This window comes from Manihot esculenta, chromosome 5 (assembly GCF_001659605.2).
Source record: "Manihot esculenta cultivar AM560-2 chromosome 5, M.esculenta_v8, whole genome shotgun sequence".
NCBI classification, from domain to species: domain Eukaryota; kingdom Viridiplantae; phylum Streptophyta; class Magnoliopsida; order Malpighiales; family Euphorbiaceae; genus Manihot; species Manihot esculenta.
In genome coordinates, this window is record NC_035165.2 from 20141993 (window position 1) to 20148346 (window position 6354).

The 6354-nt window shown below is 34.9% G+C and overlaps 1 long non-coding RNA gene across 1 annotated transcript; it reads right to left on the reverse strand.

The window, feature by feature from the left end:
- Positions 1–245: 245 nt before the first annotated feature.
- On the reverse strand, positions 246–851 carry LOC122723748. The gene is made up of 2 exons (XR_006350877.1): positions 524–851; positions 246–431 (listed from the first exon to the last, which is right to left on the reverse strand). It is a non-coding gene; the product is annotated as an uncharacterized LOC122723748 (long non-coding RNA).
- Between the last annotated feature and the right edge of the window lie 5503 nt (positions 852–6354).

The window sequence follows — 6354 nt, forward strand, 5'->3', positions numbered from 1 at the left end:
CAAAGAAATTAAAAATTATTTATTAATAAAATTATTTTGTATTAAATAAAATCTTAATTTAATAAATTTATTAATAATTTAGTTATTATTTTATATCTATTTTTATTAATTTTACTATTAATCTTTAAATTTTATTAAATTAATTAATGCAAATTGAACTTAAATGAAAATTAATTTTAAGGTTTTTATTCTTTTTTTTTCTAATTAATAAAGATCTGTTGCAGATAAAAAATTTTAAATATCTCAAAATTAAAAATATGAAATACTTTTCATAATGTGTAATAAGAAAATTCAATAATGCCCAATTTAGCAGGATCACTCACAGATAGAATATTCTTCATTATAGATGCGCAATTTAGCAGAAGGGTAAGGCTGAACCCTGACAACATGGCAATAAAAGGGTAACTGGACAACAGTGGTATGGATATAACCTGCAAATTACAAAACCAAAAGAAGGAATTATGCCAAAACAAATAGGTAACAACAGAAAGCATACATGGACTAGAAAGCATTGAGTTGTCACCCCAGAAAGGCGACATATTGTTATAGGTCCAAGAATCCTTTCCACGCATGGATATAAAGAAAGTTGAAAGACAAAAAGACTGAAACCTAGCAGCCAAAAAACTTGTCAGTTATCTTCTACATTGTATTTGGAAGTAAGGATAATCAACAAAAAGCCTGAATGTTGACTTGTTGAGTATATAAGGTTCCTTTATTTCTTTCATTGGTATATTAATTTTGACTGTAGAACTAACTGGGTTTAATTCCTGAACTTTTTTCTGTTTCTGTAAGCATCAAAATTCACCCCTGAAGCATTCTCAAACATTGCACCACTATTGTCACTTTTACATCTGAATCCAAAAGATCATGTTATAAACCTTAGAAAAACATGTTAACATTTTTCAAGAGAAAGAAACTAAATACATCACATTCAACTCTATGAACATCACTACAATCATAAATTTAATGTACAAAGACTGAGCTGAAGCTCAAGTAAAAAATAGTACAACTCCAGCAATCCAGCCAACTACAACACATGCACAAAAGTGTGTGGAAATGTAAGATAGTTACTAACAAGGATGCAAGCATATGCAACCACCAAATCTTACCTATATATGAAAAAAGTGTTTTATGGAGATATATAAGAGAAAATAGAAATGGACCTTTACATAGTTACTAATAAGGTTATAACTATACTTCATTTAGAAAAATGTATTGCAGTATAGAAATGGGTATTTATATAAAATTCAAGGATATTTCACTTGTTATGAGAAAGGTAAGATTACAAGAGAAGAGCAATGATGATGGTGATAAAGACGCAATAATTGGGCAAGTCACAAGCAAAATTATCAAATATTTTAAACAGAGAGATTACATACATAAGATGATCTCTGTTAGGATCTATAAAATGCATTTCAAATGGGAATCAAAAATGGTAAGGATCCCGCTTTGTCTGTCAAGAAATCAAACAAATTAACATAGATAAATCAAATTAACAAGTTATGGGATGGTGGATCCAACACCAATCATTTCATCTAATAGAATTTGCCTCAACAAATAAGCATGCATAAATCTAGCTGGAAACTTTACATGTTTTAAAACATTAATTATTTCGAAAGAAATTTACTAAAAAATCATGACAGCAACGAGCCGCAGTGAGAAAAGAGTAGTCGAGCTCGAGCATCGCTGAGAGGGACTCGCATCGCAAAGAGGAAAGGAGTCGAGCTCAAGCGTCGCTGCAAGTCAACGTCGGCAGTGTCGCAAAAGTGGTGGGAATCCGTTGGCGAGCGATGTAGGAGAATGAGCAATGCTAGAAATCTTATGGGGGCAGAGAGAGAGAGTGTGCTGAGGCGAAAGTTAGAAATTTTAGAAAGAGGTGTCAGGGCTTTTTTGAAGCGTGCTTTTAACCTTTTTGACGGATTAGCGACACATAAAAATTCGTTGCTAATTATTTAAAAATTCGTCGCTAATCTGTCAAAAATCTGTCGGAAATCTGTTATTATATTTTCTATCCCAAATCCGCCGCTAATTTCATTTTTTCTGACGGAAACAAAATCCGTCGCTAAGTCTGCCGCATATACCCTTTCTTTTTGTAGTGAAATATATATATTGTCACATATTAATCGAAGAAGAAACTAATGGCAATTGAACAAGAAAATAAAGATTCATCAGCAAAAAATTATTAAAGAACAAAGAAATAAAACAACAACAAAAAAAAAGAGCATATTATATTTAAGGAAATGGCATATTAATTGAATTAAGAGATTTAAGCAAATGAAATCAAACAAATTGCCCACCATATAGTATAACATATAAATATTATAATGTTATTCTAATTAAAAAACTGACCCTAGTGAAGAATATGTCAAGTAATATGCCAACACTTTCTCATAAAAAGTACGTGACAATACAAGAGAGGCTTTTTGGGCTGGTCCAGCAGACCTTGGGAAAGGGGCTTCTCTCCCATTTTTCTTCCTGAGCAGACCATGATAAGTGGTCTTCTTCCTCTCCAGGAGAAGGAGGTGCTCTCTCTATATTTTTCTAATTTCTTCTTCCTCTTCTTTACCCATCATTATGATTCTAATTCATGAACCTGACTTGAATATTGGAGGGTCTTCAACGGAGACATCTATGGTAGTCTTCTAACTATTTTTTCTCTATTTTGCATATTTATTTCTCAAGATCAAGCACTAAGGGAACCATATAAGGGAGTAAGAGGAAATTTCTTCATCAATATATTTACTTAATGTCATTCTTAATTATAACGGAGGAGAAAACACATACCTTGGAGAGATTTAGCCCGAGCAAACAGATCTGAAGTTAATATTTCAAAGATTAACTGACCGATAAGATAGACACGGTGGCAATGGGAGAGAGGAAAGGAAGAGCTGTTGTTGCATGTCTGAGGTTTGGTGTAATACCCGGTTAGAGTCCGGCATCGGAATTCCTGTCGTCCGGTGGAATCCAGGATGTCGAAATTCTCTAGACGGGTAGGATTGATGTTTTTCTAAAGTAATGTAGTATGTTTTCATGTTTTAAAGTTAAAAAAAAATGAGTTTTTGAAAGAAAAGAACCAAGGCAGAAAAGCCAGGTTCGGCCGCCGAAGGTGACATTCGGCCGCCGAACATGCATGGCTTTCGGTTTCACGTTAGGCCGCCGAAGGTGGTCTGGCCAGCCACTATAAAGGCCCTCAAGCGGTGGAAGGATAAGTATTCACTTTTCTTTCACTTTTCAGAGGTGAGACCATCTCTTTCTTGGAGTTTCTTCATGTTTTCATCAATCTTGCCAAGTTTTGATTGGTTTTCATGTTATTTTGAAGGTTTTGAGTAAAAAACCCAAGATTTGGAAGTTTGGAGAGTTGAAGGAGAGTTGCTCCAAAACTCCACGTTAGGATCATTCATCTTCTTGGTTTCCAAAGGTAAGTGAAGATCCTGAACTTGTTTTTATGATTTCGGAAGGTTTTATGAGGTTTTGGGAGAGAGTTGCATGAATAGGGTAAAAAGAGAGTTTTTGATGATTTTGTGAGGAAAGCTTGTTTATGTGTTATGCTTTGCTGTTTGTTGAGGTTTGTAGGTAGTTTTTGATCCCTTTGAGCATATACTTGGGTGTATGCATGTTGAGGAATTGAGGTGGTTGAGTTTGAGGAAGATTGGTGCATTTTTGGCGAGAGGCAAAGCAAGTGTCTGCCTTGCTGATGAACCCAGCTTCGGCCGCCGAAGAATGGTTCGGCCGCCGAATGTGCTGAGGAGGTGACTTCAGTTGCCTAAGCTTGCCCCTGAGCCTTTGGACTTTCGGCTCTGGAGTAGAGTTTCGGCCACCGAAGGTGCCGCCGAAGATTAGAGACTTTCGTCTCTGGAGTGCCTTTCAGCCCCCGAAACTTGGCCCCGAAAGGGTTCGGCTGCCGAAAGTTGAGATTCGGCCGCCGAAGGTGCTTGAGTTTCGGCTTTGGAGAGGACTTTCGGCCGCCGAACCTGCCGCCGAAAGTGTCCTGTCCAGCCTTCCTTTGCATGCTTTGCATGGATGTTTGAGTGAGTTTACGGGGTGAAAATGTATGATCATGTATGAGATTTACAGGTACACAGAGAGTATAGCAGGCTTGCTACGGGTTCTGGCGGCCTTAAGCCAACCTGAATCCTAACGCCAGTGACGGTCCATTTTGGGGTCGTTACATTTGGAGGGAGAAGAAAGAGTAGTGTAGTGTGATATGAGAAGAAGTAAAGAAAAATTTAGGGATTTAAATTTTTCTAATGAATTTCAAGATGTTAATAACACCCTAATTTTTTAGAGAAATAACAAGGTCTAAATTTTTAAAAAGAAATTTATTATAAAAAACACTAAATGTATATATATCTGTTTTGGTCTCATATGAGCCTTTTTATTTTTCTTTGTAATTAATTTTTAAATTAATTTTTATTAATAAAAAATTTTAATGTATTAAATCTAACTAAATTCAGACCAAAAGATCTATTTATTACACCCAATTTAGATCTAAAGGTATTAAGTGAAAATATCTAAACAAATATCAATAGACATTATAAATTGAGTTTATTGAGTCATAAAGAAAAAAAGAAATCAGCATTAAATTTAGGAGCCTTAGCCATAAAATAAGCTACTAAATTAATTTGTTTTCTAATCCAATCCAATGCCCAACTAGGTCCATGAGCAAGAAAATCTCTACCATTTTGAATGACTATATCAAACTCTATCAAATCTTTCTTACAAGAGATGACAACATACACTATCAATTTAGAGTCTATTTTAATATCAATAATAGTTCGGTTAGTATTCTTTTTGTATATTTATTGAAAATATTTTTTTTTATTTTTCAATTGTAATATTAAAATTAAAGTGTATTAATAAATTTATAAATAAAAATTTTAATAGTAAATAAGATTATTTAAATTGAGAAAGTAAATTAGAGATTTCAAATTTTGAATTCTAAGCATGTAGTACTTTTAAAATTTGGCTGGGACGGCTTCACCCTTTTAATGGGTCTGCCGAGTGAGAATCCAATTTAATTGAATATATATGTAAAAAAAAAAATCACATTTTAAAAAAATAATTTAATTTTTCTTTGAGTAAAAAAATTTAATATTAACTAATTTTTTGAGTACAACAAATGTTAAAAAAATATAAAAATTATATTCTATAAAATAAATGGGTCTCAATGTCATTATTAATAATTGGCTATAATCAATTGTTAAATCTGATCTAAACAATGTGGCTATGGTGAAGCTATACTTTGGGTTGTGGTTTATAAATCATCAATTAGATAAAGATTTATGAGGTAATTGGCCATAACAGCAAGCAACTAATCATATTACATTCACTCCATTATCTGCAGTAGACAAATCAATTCCAGCAACTCCAATCAACTTCAAAAATTTTGGAATTCTTCATCAATTTCAGCTTAACATGGTACCCAATTTGTTGTACTACTCTGTTAGCATTTGTAGGAATTTACTTTAAAAATTACCTTTGTAATACCCGGCTAGAGTCCGGCACCGGAATTCCTGTTGTCTGGTGGAATCCGGGGTGTCGGAATTCTATAAAACAGGTAGGATTTATGTTTTACTAAGTAGTGTGATTTGTGTTGATGTGTTAAGATTAATGGAAGTGAGTTTTGAGTTGAAATGACCTAAGGCAGATGAGCCAAGTTCGGCCGCCGAAGGTAAGTTCGGCCGCCGAAAGTGGCCAAGGTTCGGCTTCCGAAGTGCAAGTTCGGCCCCCGAATGTTGCATGATTTTGCATGCGATTGGGCAGCCGAAGCTGAGGTGGCCAACCATCTGAGTCATGTATTTTGACAGATGTTAGCCTTAGATTCTTGCCATAGAGCAGGCCACGTCCCTCATGACTCATCTGCAAGTGGTTTTAGCTGCTCATACAGAAGATTAGTGTGTGTGTGTTCAAGAGAGTGTGAGAGTTTTGAAGCAAAAGTTAAGCTTTTGAGAGTTAATGAGGTTGAAGAAGAGTTGATCTGTTTTCCTTGGATTCAGAACGTTCATCTTTCTGTTTATAGAGGTAAGGGAAGATCTGGACCTTGTTATATGTTTTCTGAAGGTTTTATGGGGATAAAGGAAGGAGATGCATGCTTAGGCTATTAATGGTATTTATGCATGTATACATGTTTATGTGTTATGTTTATTTTGTTGTTGGGGTTATTAGATAGTTTTGGACCCCTGTGAACATATACTTGAGTATATGTGTGTTGACTAGTTGAAGTATGCATGTTTGGAGAAGTTGAAGGGAAGAAGGAGATGGTTTGCCGTTGAAGCTGAGTTCTGGATGAACTCAGGTTCGGCAGTCGAAAGTTCATTCGGCCGCCGAACCTCCTGCATGGTGGCTTGGTTGCCA